Source organism: Loxodonta africana, chromosome 2, assembly GCF_030014295.1.
Source record: "Loxodonta africana isolate mLoxAfr1 chromosome 2, mLoxAfr1.hap2, whole genome shotgun sequence".
In the NCBI taxonomy this organism is placed as follows: domain Eukaryota; kingdom Metazoa; phylum Chordata; class Mammalia; order Proboscidea; family Elephantidae; genus Loxodonta; species Loxodonta africana.
The window spans coordinates 53,058,686-53,071,704 of NC_087343.1; the positions used below are offsets into that span (position 1 = coordinate 53,058,686).

Consider the following 13,019-nt stretch of genomic DNA (forward strand, 5'->3'; position numbering starts at 1 on the left):
ACGGGGCAAGGCCCAGGAGAAACCAGGCGCTGGCCTCCAGATGTCCTCTCCCAGTGGAGCCAAAGGGACATGCATAATTCTTCCAGCAACAGTGTGTGACAACACTTGCAAAATACTGCCAAGGAAACCTCCCCCAGGTCTTGATGTCCAGGTTTTTTTTGGAGTCGGTTATGTAGGTCTGCAGTGCCTATGTGACTGACCTCAGCTACTCACACTCCAGCTTCCCAGAGCAAAAACAGGCGTTCACCATAAATCACATTTGTTAGCGTAAATTGTCTGATCAAACTGACACTGTGTGGCCCAGGGCCTCAGATACACAAATACGTTTTTATTAGGCAGAGTATTCTAGAGGCTCAGAGCTTATTTTCCAGGAGCTGGCCAAGGGCCAGTCCTGAAAACAGACCTTTCTTGGGAACGTGCACGGTTTGGGCAACTAAGGCCTGCTCAGTGAACCCTTTCTGCACGTACACAGTGTCCATCACAGGCTCTGACAGAGAAGGGCAGTGCCTGTCATCATTCACACCACTGGCCAGCTTCTAGACCCTGGGGACTCTGGAACACATGAGCAAGGAGGATAAGGAAAAAAAAAAAAATCTCTTTTATAGTCTCAAAAAAGAAAAAAAACCCACCCTAACTGGTTTGGAAATGTGGAATTTTCTGGATTAAAAATGGCATTGATTTGTAAGATGCATTTTATTAAATAACAGCTTTTGATAGAAAATTACATCAAATGTACACATAAGTTAAAAAAGTTATTTAAAGATTAGAATGGATGCTATTATTTTTTCCAGTGTCACAAATTCCAAGCCTATACCTTTGTCATTTTTAGAGCCTAAAGACTTTATACCATTCTTGGCCATTGTTGGATCATCACGGTGTTCTGGTGGCATTGTGTCCCCTCCCCACTATGTGTTCCATGTTCTCCATATTCACCTGTAACCTCTTTAAAATAGACAGCATTTTTTTTAATTTGAAGAATTCTAGGTTTTTGTCCATGCAAATGCTAAGTTTTTGTCTAGTTTTTGTATTTCTTACTTGCTTAAACTTATATTCTTTCCCTTTCTGTAACTGAATTACGTATCATTGAAAAGTGAGTAGTTTCTCTGAAAGTCAGCTGCAATCCGTCACAGGAACTTCAAAGGAGCACTTCTCTTGATAAGCCCCCCGTGTTACACCAGCCTCCCCTCTAACTGAAAAGCCTGGCATACATTCTGGTAGATTTGAAATTTTTACTGGCTTTTCTTGCATTGTCTGACACGTAACAGTCCTCTCCACAGGGGGAAGATCTTTTTACTTCAGGGCTGCATCAACAGACACATGGTGCTTCCAATGACGTGACTCAGGGGTGACAGTCAGATGAAGTGAAATAGTCAGTCTGTTTAGGGCTAAGTTCTCACTTTTGTCAACAGTGGCAGATAAACCTCACAACTTCCTCCTGCACGGTGGTTAGAAAGTTCCTTTTGACATATTTTAGACACATAAGTAAAGAACTGTTATAATCAAGAAAATTCACTTAACAAACGCTTACTGAGCACCTCCTGTGGGCTAGGTAAAGAAAAAAGAAATGACACCGAATTCCTGATTCCAAATTGCCCACACGTTTTTGTCTCGAGCAAATTTCTCACTCCCTGTAAAGGATATCTGGAAGCTGTTGGAAGGAAATGATGGCTAGGACTGACTTTATACTTACTGATAACCTTGACCACCTTAATTTTAATATTTTTATTTCAAGTATCTGATAATTTAGAGTCCTTTTAAGTAGCATAATAAAAGAGAAAGGTGCTCAGGTTTTGTGAGAGAGGGTATTGTGGAACCGGATGTTGTCATTACACTTGCAGCCTCTGCCTTCTTCGTCAGCCTAGGACCAAACCACCAACCACTGCCGTCCAGTCGATTCCGACTCATAGTGACCCTATAGGACAGAGTAGAACTGCCCCATAGAGTTTCCAAGCAGCCTAGGACAAAAAAAGGACAGTGCCCTTAAATTACTCTTGTTTTTTTACACTGCTTCCTCCCTTCTACTTCTGATATCCTGTGGGTTCTCTACAAGCTTCTGTTTTTTTGTCTGTTTTTCACAATGAGTTTCCTGGTTTTCTTAGGAGTTGCTGTGATAGGCAAGGCGCTATGATAGGCAAGCCGGGGAAACAGAAAGGATGAATGAGCGTAGAGGCTGTTTGTAAATTACAAAACCGTCTGTATTCTTAATGCGCCTCTGCTCTCTCTGTGTCCGTCTGTCTCTCTCTCTGTATTTACAATATATAAAATATATGCACACATATAGCTCTACAAGTTTTATACAGCAAATATTATCATAGCTAAAGCCTCAGGAAATCTGTTTTTAAGGAAATATGAATTGATTTTTTTCCCCTAAAGCTTGCTTAAGTGTGTTGATGCCATGTACCTAGTAAAGACAAAAACATTATCATTTCATAAAGTATGTTTTATTTTCATATGCTTCAGATATGCCAGTAACTAAAGCTCACCATTTTTTAAAAAATTTTTATTGTGCTTTAAGTGAAAGTTTACAAATCAAGTCAGTCTCTCATACAAAAATTTATATACACCTTGGTATATACTCCTAGTTGCTCTGCCCCTAATGAGACACCACACTCCTTCCCTCCACTCTATTTTCGTGTCCATTCGATCAGTTTCAGACCCCCTCTGCCCTCTCCTCTCCCCTCCAGACAGGAGATGCCCACATAGTCTCATGTATCTACTTGATCCTAGAAGTTCACTCTTCACCAGTATCATTTTCTATTCCATAGTCCAGTCCAATCCTTGTCTGAAGAGTTGGCTTTGGGAATGGTTCCTGTCTTGGGCTAACAGAAGGTCGGGGGACCAAGACCACCGGGGTCCTTCTAGTCTCAGTCAGATCATTAAGTCTGGTCTTTTCATGAGAATTTGGGGTCTGCATCCTACTGCTCTCTTACTCCCTCAGGGGCTCTCTGTTGTGTTCCCTGTCAGGGCAGTCATTGGTTGTAGCTGGGCACCATCTAGCTCTTCTGGTCTCAGGTTAATGTTGCCTCTGGTTTATTTGGCCCTTTCTGTCTCTTGGGCTCATAATTACCTTGTGTCTTCAGTGTTCTTCATTTTCCTTTGCTCCAGGTGGGTTGAGACCAATTGGTGCATCTTAGATGGCCGCTTGCTAGCTTTTAAGACCTCAGATGCCACTCTCCAAAGTGGAATGCAGAATGTTTTCTTAATAGATTTTATTATGCCAGTTGACTTAGATGTCCCCTGAAACCATGGTCCCCAAACCTCTGCCCCTGCTGCGCTGGCCTTTGAAACGTTCAGTTTATTCAGGAAAACTTCTTTGCTTTTGGTTTAGTCCAGTTGTGCTGACTTCTCCTGTATTGTGTGTTGTCTTTCCCTTTACCCAAAATAGTTCTTATCTACTATCTAATTAGTGAAAACCTGTCTCCCTCCCTCCCTCCCTCCCTCCCTGCCTCCCTCCCTGCCTCCCTCCCTGCCTCCCTCCCTCCCCACTTTCGTAGCCATTAAAGAATATTTTCTTCTCTGATTAAACTATTTCTTGAGTTCTTATAATAGTGGTCTCATACAATATTTGACCTTTTGCAGCTGACTAATTTCACTCAGCATAATGCCTTCCAGATTCCTCCATGTTACGAAATGTTTCACGGATTCGTCATTGTTCTTTATCAATGTGTAGTATTCCGTTGTTTGAATATACCATAATTTATTTATCCATTCATCCATCGATGGGCACCTTGGTTGCTTCCATCTTTTTGCTGTTGTAAACAGTGCTGCAGTGAACATGGGTGTGCGTATATCTGTTCGTGTAAAGGCTCTTATTTCCCTAGGGTATATTCTAAGGAGTGGGATACCTGTAGCAGCAAGTTTACGTGATTGATTATTCTTATAATAGCTGTGAATTGTATAAGAGCTTCATATTTAACTTTTAATATTTAATTTAAACTAGTTTTGAAGCATTTGATCTAAAATAAAATTAAAATTCTTTCGTCAGTGTTGTAGAGGAGACTCACGAATCAGAACCACCCCATGTTTTTTTAAGCAAGCATCTGTGAGTTGAAGGATTAAGTAAAGAGCATGCCATATAAATGTGATCATAAATTATTGCCTGTGGCTACTACTGTGACCTGGGTAAGGAACACTCTAAAATTTAATCCCACTTTCTGCCCCCAGTCTCCCCACCCCCTGTTCTGATTTTTTTAATTTGTTATTTATAATATGATGTGAATGGAAACCAAATAACCACGGTCTTAGGAATATGTCTAAAATGACAAGGACTTTGTTTGAGGACCAGAAGGAATGTAAGGATATGGCCTGTGACACATTTTTTTGATATTGAAAACCTTTTTGATTGCTGTGTTTCTCTTCTGTGCTTAACTTTATAGTTACTATTTCGAATCTTCTTAGAATTTGGGCTATAGAGCATTATAAATGTTGTTTAAAGTACCATTTTTTCACATTGGCAGGTGGCAACGTATAGATGTTGCCCCAGGGTGGTGCAAAAGATGGTTAAGGGCTTGACTGCTAGCTGAAAGGTTGGTGGTTCAAACCCACCCAAAGGAGCCTTGGAAGACAAGCCTGGCGATCTACTTCCAAAAGGTCACAGCCTTCAAAACCCCGTGGAGCAGTTAGACTCTGCACACATGGGGCAGCCATGAGTTGGAATTGACTCAATGGCTACTGACTATCTACCAAATCTGTTGCCTTCAAGTTGATTCCAACTCGTAGCGACCCTCCCTATAGGACAGGGTAGAAGTGGCCGATACGGTTCCCAAGGAGCCGCTGGCTGGTGGATTTGACCTGCTGACTTTTTGGTTAGCAGCGGAGCTCTTAACCACTGTGCCATCAGGGCTCCAGGGTTTCGATAGATGGTTAACATTTTGCTGTTTGATCAAGTCTGTGCCACTAGAAACTTGTTATCCCAGATAATCAGAACTTTCTTCACTTTCCTGAATGGAAAACCTAGAACTGAGCTGAGAGTGTAATTGAATACACACCAGGGGGTCTAACATTTGATTCTACTTCTTTCGATTGTAAGTTGTTAATGTCATTCTCTGAATATGAGTGAAAAGGTTTTCTACCAAGAATATGAAACTAACGTTTTACTAAGCTAAATTTTAATGAAATTATTTGGATTTATTTATAGTCAGTATTACCATTTTCAGTTCATGCATTAATATTAATTACAGTTACTGGTAAGAAAGTACAGAAATGGTGTTCAGTATGATAACCACCTTGTCACTGCAGAAATACGGACATTTGGTATTTTAAATATCATGTCTTAAGTTGAAAAAATTATCACAGAGAATCTATGCACTATCTCCTCTTTCTCTTATAAAATTGAGCCTAGAGACCTTGTACTATTTTAAATTTTCAGATTCATGTCATGTAAATGTTGCATTGGGCTTCCAGTTCATGCCTGTTATCCTCACAAGTAGTGACGATAAGGGTGTATTTACGGCCTACCAGTTGTTTAGCTGTGGACTAGAGGTGAATAGAGGACAATAATGGTATTTTCAAATTTTGTTAAGCCATTTTTCTTGATCTCTTATATACAGCTATGATTACCCCTCTCCCCCCCTTTTTTTGGTAACTAATATTGGAACATATGGTCTGATAATTGTGGGTTCATTTGGGGAGGGTAAGATAGAATACTTCAAATCAGTACTGACCTGGAAAAGCATTGATCTCAGTACTTGTGGACTAGGAAAGAAAGAGGCTAAAAAACAGACATTAGAAGCAAATGAATGGTAAGGCGAATAGATTGGCATCAAAACTCAGAGATGCGCTGTGAAGATATTGAGAAGAATTCCTCGTTTAATATAGCAGGAGCTCAAGTTGAAAGCTATCCACCTAGGATGTGATTTAAATATCCTGGTCGTAGCTGGGTTTTGAGGAAACCCTGGTGGCATAGTGGTTAAGTGCTACGGCTGCTAACCAAAAGGTTGGCAGTTCGAATCCTCCAGGCGCTCCTTGGAAACTCTATGGGGCAATACTACCCTGTCCTATAGGGTCGTTATGAGTCGGAATCGACTCAAGGGCATTGGGTTTGGTTTTTTGGGAGCTGGGCTTTGAACACTTTATTTACTTTGAGGAAGTTGTTTGACCCTTCTCAAAGATGCCATCAATTTCAGAGTAATGTAAATACATTTTCCCTTTGGCTATTTTACAAGGACATTGAGGATTAATTAAATATAAAAGAAAGTAGTGCATGGAGGTCCCTGGGGACCAGGAACTGTTTATCATTTATCTCATCATTCATTTCTTACTTACTCATTTTACAAATATTTGTTGAATACCAATTATAATGAAGACTCTATGCCAGGTGCCCTAATTGGGAGTACAAAAATGAATGATGAGGGTGGCTTCTGCTCTCATTATATTGTGTGTTCATATTTTATTTAAAAAAATTCCCTTTATGAGTGTGCCCAACCTGTTGCAATTGAGTTGATTCTGACTTGCAGTGACCCTGTAGGACAGAGCAGAACTGCCCCATGGGGTTACGGCTGATACGGCTGCCAACCAAAAGGTTGGCAGTTCAAATTCACCAGCCGCTCCTTGGAAACCCTACGGGGCAGTTCTGTTCTGTCCGCTATGGGTTGGAATCGGCTCGACAGCAATGGATTTGGTTTCTTTTTTTTTAATCTTTATGGAAGCAGACTGCCACATCTTTTTCCCAAGGAGTCACTCACTAGTGGGCTCGAACTGCTGACCTTTGGTTGGGTTAGCAGCCTAGAGCTGTAACCATTGCATCCCTGGGGCTCCTTAACATGAGTGTGCAGGGATATAATATTGTCAGTCTCAGAAACAGTTAATCATTGACTAGCATCACTTACACATATTTTTTCTTTATTCATTTTCCACTCTAAATTTAAAACTACTCTTCAATTTTTATTGCAAAAAGTGCACAAAATAATTTCATATTTTTTCTGTCTTGTAGTCGGTGCTATATGAACTATTTTTTCTTGCAATAAAATCATACACAGGTTATAAGAGCAAACCAAAATAAGCCCCGTGCACATTACCTCTTCCATTAAAATATACCTGATCTTATTTTAAATTGACACCTTCAGAATAATTTTGACCTCATATTGTTATTTGTGAAAATATCTTTAAGTAGAAATTTTTGAAAAAGAAAGCCTCTAATATATTCATACCCTAGCAATGAAAAAGCATAAATTAGTCCACAACTTTGAATTAAAATATGATAATTACCAAGGATGTGAGTATGGGATGGTGAACACAGATGTTTTCAATAAGCAATTATAAGTTCTTCTAGCAGAACAGTGCACGTTCTTTTGCAATGAAGCTGGTGAAGGTTTCCTAGCATAGGTGACTTTTCAGCTGGTTTTTTAATAATAAGTATTTAAATGAACAGTTTTGACTACCAGCCTGAACAAGGAGAAAACATGTTAATCTTTAGTTTAAGCCTGAGCAAGTGAAACTAGATACATTCGTAATAATATCCCTGATTCTCCTTCTGAGTTTGAAAAGAAATACTCTACTTCCTAAATTAATACAGGAAGGAGGAAAATTTCTTACTCTGATTTATTTCTCAATTTGGATTTGTGTTTTTGGAAAAGAATAATAACAGTCCTGGGTTCAGAAACCTTTATCACTGCCAAATAATGTACTTCTTTTTTTGTTGTTGTTCAAACATCTTGTATGAAGCAATACAGTTAGGCATGCACTCTTATACACAAATCTGTAAAGACATATGAATGCTGAACTCACTTGAAAATTATGGGCTGAAAAAATGCTGGGTTAGGAATAATGGTGACAACTAAAGTTGTATATAAATTTTCATATATTCTACTTCTGTTCACCTTACGTGTTATCATAAAAATGATAAAACACCAGCATCCAACTTCTGCTTAAATCACTTGAGCCTATCAGAAACCTTATGGAGTATTTTAGGTCTAAGCTCTAATACATTATTTGTGAATCAGTGTCGGGATTGATTTCCAGGACTCACTTTACTTGACTGTTTATAGCATGGACTTTTAAAAATGATTATCATCAGTATAGCTGCTTCAAAGAATATGTCAAAAATGGCACATATTTGTATTCCTGCCTGCTATTCCTTTCTCACAAGTGGGGCATGGGATGCCAATGACTTAAGTCTTTTTTGGAGGTGGTGAGCTTGCTGGGCAATCTGGTTGTGCTGTCAAGTCATTTAAAGCCAGTTTTGGCTCAGCCATCCCACTTGTTAAATAATCATTCTATACTTGTATCTATCTGTAAGCTTCTTTTCCAGAAATATAGATTTCATGATATTCCTGAATATTCCCTTTGGAAAAAACCCTGGTGTTGTAGTGGTTAAGTGCTATGGGTGCTAACCAAAAGGTGGGCAGTTCAAATCCACCAGGCACTCCTTGGAAACTCTACGGGGCAGTTCTACTCTGTCCTCTAGGGTCGCTATGAGTCTGAATCAACTCGATGGCAGTGGGTTTGGTTTGGTTTTGGATTCCTTTTGCATTTAGTTAAAAAATGTTATTTGTAATTGATTAGAGGATGGGGATAAATAAGCCAATATTTCAGAAACAGACAGGCCACTGTCACTGGGTGTGCAGAACCACGTAGGAACTTGTGTGTCTCCACATTTATGTATGTCGGGATGCCCTCATTTGCTAATCACTGAATACCCGACTTAGACTGGTTTAAACAAAAGGTGATTTTCTGGTTTACCTAACTCTGGATTTAATGGCATTGCACTCAAAGCTTGAATTTTTTCTTCAGTTCAGCTTGAGAAATGCTGAGTGTGTTCTTCTGTTTTGGTTTTCTATCTCCAGGTTTTTGTACATGTCATCATAATACTTTACTTTGTCTTCTGGAGCTACCCTTTGAAATTTTCTGTTCAGCTCTTTTGCTTCATCATTTTTTCCTTTTGCTTTAGCAGCTACTCAATGTTTGAGAGCAAATTTCAGAGTCTCTTCTGATATACATTCAGATCTTTTCTTTCTCTCCTGACTTTTTAATGACTTCCTGCTTTCTTCAGGTATGATGTCCTCGATGTCATCCCGTAACTTTTCTGGTCTCTGGTCGTTAGTGTTCAATGCCTCAAATCTATTCTTCAGATGGTCTCTAAATTCAGGTGGGATATACTCAAGATCATACTTTGGCTCTTGTGGACTTGTTCTAATTTTCTTCAGTTTCAACTTGAACTTGCGTATGGGTAATTGATGGTTTGATCCACAATCGGCCCCTGGCCTTGTTCTAACTGATGATATTGAGCTTTTCCATCATCTCTTTCCACCAAAGTAGTTGATTTGATTCCTCTCTTCCGTCTGGCAAGGTCCATGTGTATAGTAGCTGTTTATGTTGATGAAAAAAGGCATTTGCAATGGACAGGTCATTGGTCTTGCAAAATTCCATCATGTGATCTCTGGCATTGTTTCTATCACCAAGGCCATATTTTCCAACTACTGATCATTCCCTTCTTTGTTTCCAACTTTTGCGTTCCAATCACCAGTAATTATCAATGAGTCTGATTGCATGTTGGATCTATTTCAGACTACAGAAGTTGGTAAAAATCTTCAATTTCTTCATCTTTGGCCTTAGTGGTTGGTGTGTAAATTTGAGTAAAAGTCGTATTAACTGGTCTTCCTTGTAGGCGTATGGATATTATCCTATCAGTGGCAGCATTGTACTTCAGGATCGATCTCGAAATGTTCTTTTTGATGATGAATGCAATGCCAATTATTTTCAAGTTGTTCTCGGCATAGAAGGCCATATGATTGTCCAATTCAAAATGGCCAATACCAGTCCATTTCAGCTTACTAATGCCTAGGATATTGATTTTTATGCATTGCCTTTCATTTTTGATGATTTCCAATTTTCCTAGATTTATACTTCATACATTCCAGGTTCCGATTATTAGTGGATGTTTCCAGCTGTTCTCATTTTGAGTCATGCCACATCAGCAAATGAAGGTTCCAAAAGCTTGACTCCCTCCATGTCATTAAGATTGACTACTTTGAGGAGACAGCTCTTCCCCAGTTGTATTTTGAGTGCCTTCCAACCTGGGAGGGCTCATATTCCGGCACTATATCAGACAATGAATGTATTGCTGCTATTCATAAGGTTTTCATTGGCTAATTCTTTTTAGAAGTAGACCGCTGGGTCTTTCTTCCTAGTCTGTTTTAGTCTGGATGTTTAGCTGAAAACTGTCTGCTGTGGGTGACCCTTTGAAATACTGGTGGCATAGATTCCAGCATCACAGCAACACACAAATGGTAAGAAATTTGGAAGACAGTTACCTGGCCAGCCAACTGGAAGATATTCGTATTTTTGCCTATTCCGGAGAAAGATGATCCAGCAGAATTTGGAAACTATCAAATAATATCATTAATATCCCATGCAATCAAAATTTTGCTGAAGATATTTAAAAGAGGCTGTGGCAGTATATCGACAGGGAACTGTCAGAAATTCAAGCCGGATTTAGAAGAGGATGCAGAACCAGGGGTGTCATTGCTGATGTCAGATAGATCTTGGCTGAAAGTAGAGAATATCAGAAAGATGTTTACCTGTGTTTTATTGACTGTGCAAAGGCATTCGACTGTGTGGACCATAACAAATTATGGATAACATTGAGGAGAATGGGAATTTTGGCACACGTAATCGTGCTCATGCGGAATCTGTACATGGATCAAGAGGCAATCGTTCGAACAGAACAAGAGGATACTGCATAGTTTAAAGTCAAGAAAGGTGAGTATCAGGGTTGTAGCTCTTCACCATACCTATTCGATCTGTATGCTGAGCAGATAATCGAAGGGGCTAGACTGTATGAAGAAGAACGGGGCATTAGGATTGGAGGAAGACTCATTAACAATCTGTGTTATGCAGATGACACAACCTTTCTTACTGAAAGTGAAGAGGAATTGAAGCACTTACTGATGAAGAACAAAGACCACAGCCTTCAGTATGGATTACACCTCAACATAAAGAAAACAAAATTTCTCACAACTTAACCAATAAGCGACATCATTGTAAACGGAGAAAAGATTGAGGTTGTCAAGGATTTCATTTTAGTTGGATCCCCAATAGACAGTCATGGAAGCAGCAGTCAGGAAATCAAAGGATGCATTGCATTGGGCAAATCTGCTGCAAAAGACCCCTTTAAAGTGTTGAAAAGCAAAAAGTCACCTTGAGGACTAAGGTGTGCCTCATGCAAGCCTGTGTGTTTTCAGTCGCCGCACATGCATGCGAAACCTGGAAATAAGGAAGACTGGTGAAGAACTGACACCTTTGAATTCTGTTGTTGGTGAAGAATATTGCATATACCATGGACTGCCGTAGAACGAGGGAAACCCTGGTGACATAGTGGTTAAGAGCTATGGCTGCTAACCAAAAGGTTGGCAGTTTGAATTCACCAGGTGCTCCTTCGAAACTCTATGGAGCAGTTCTATCCTGTCCTATAGGGTTGCTATGAGTCGAAATTGGCTCGACGGCAATGGGTTTTGTGCCATAGAAGTAACAAATCTCTCTTGGAAGAAGTACAACTGGAATGCTTCCTAGAAGCAAGGGTGGCGAGACTGCGTCTCACACACTTTGGACATGTTATCAAGAGGGATCAGTCCTTGGAGGAGGACACCTGGCTTGGTAAAAGTAGAGGGTAAGTGAAAAAGAGGAAGACCCTTAACAAGATGGATTGGCACAGTGGCTGCAACAATGGGCTCAAGCATAAGCAAAAAATGTGAGGATGGCGAAGGACTGGGCAGTGTTTCATTCTGTTGAGCATCAGGTCACTATGAGTCAGAACTGACTTGACAGCACCTAACAACAACAGGAACAGATGTAATGGTAAAGGTTCAGGGCTTAATGATGTCTGCAAGGGCTTGGTGTCTTTTCAAAAGGTTGCTGTTGTCTTCCATAATGTCAGCTAGTGTTATTTGTCCGTGGGTTTGCAAGATACCTGCAAACAACTCCAGTGGGTCTTCCTCTTCGATACGCAGAGGGAGGTGTGGTGCTTTCAGAAGCTGATTATTGTTGTAGCCTAAATTCAGTGCCCCATCTCTAGAGTCAAGGATAAAATTAGCTATTCCAAAATTATTTACACGAGGAGGATGTGGTGTAGTAATGGATATCAGGAAAATTTCTAAGAAAAGGTACAGTAGATGCTTAGGTGGCAATCACCAAGGCCACTGGAGAGAGAGTTTTCCATTTTATCCTGTTTTATAATTCATTTTCTCCTTGGCCTCTAAAATCTAGGGAACAATTAGACTTCTCTGAAAAAAATGAACCGTGGTACGTGAGAATAGTTCACTCTGACGCACAGTTGCAACACAAACAAAATCGACTCCTTGATTTGAGTGTTCCCAAGGCAGGCTTCTGTAACCATTATCGGTATTTCTGCCATGAACTTCAAAGATCCCTAGGGAGCAAGCTTTGCATGAGAAGAGGCCTCACAAGAGATAGAGATTCACTGAGAAATATATCAGAATATGCCTTGATGAACCACCTTGTTCCAGTGTAGATGGAAGGATAATGATAGGTAAATATTTTACTCTTTTAGACAATACTCTAATATTTGTTTTGAACTTGTATTATTGATGTAGGTTTCAAACCCACATGTATGATATAAAATATGTATTAATAATTTAAACCAATAAAGATAAAAAAATGATAAATGATAGGAATTAAAAATCAGATCATTCTCATCTCTGAGTAAAATGTAATTATGAAAGTTCTCAATTAATATTTATGTAATGTTTAGAAGGTAATTCTAGCTTGACTGATGAAGTAGCACTTAAATTCTTTATTGAAAGAAAACCACTTATATATGATGAGTGGTTACATACATTTTATTGCTCTTATTATATAGCCTTGGCCGTTAAAAAGTTAAGTAAGTCATGCTGTATTATTGGTTGAGCTGTGGCTCAGGGCGCACTCAGTCAAGAAAATAATGGCCTAGGTGCACTTGATCTTGGACTGATATCATCATTTAGAACTACTTCCTTGTTTGTGCCAAAGGAATGGGGTGGTTTGGGAAGACATTTAAATATGAATAATTTTTCTTCATGTGTTAG

At 39.5% G+C, this 13,019-nt stretch overlaps 1 protein-coding gene and 1 long non-coding RNA gene across 5 annotated transcripts in view; both read left to right on the plus strand.

The window, feature by feature from the left end:
* PARP8 (poly(ADP-ribose) polymerase family member 8) overlaps positions 1 to 13,019 on the plus strand; it is a 197,950-nt gene that overhangs the window by 14,916 nt on the left and 170,015 nt on the right. The gene's annotated exons all lie outside the window — the stretch shown is intronic.
* Positions 3,499 to 13,019, plus strand: part of LOC135228144 (uncharacterized) — a 58,652-nt gene continuing 49,131 nt past the window's right edge. The window contains exon 1 of the long non-coding RNA XR_010318474.1: positions 3,499 to 12,484. This is a non-coding gene — a long non-coding RNA (uncharacterized LOC135228144). The remainder of the gene's footprint in view (positions 12,485 to 13,019) is intronic.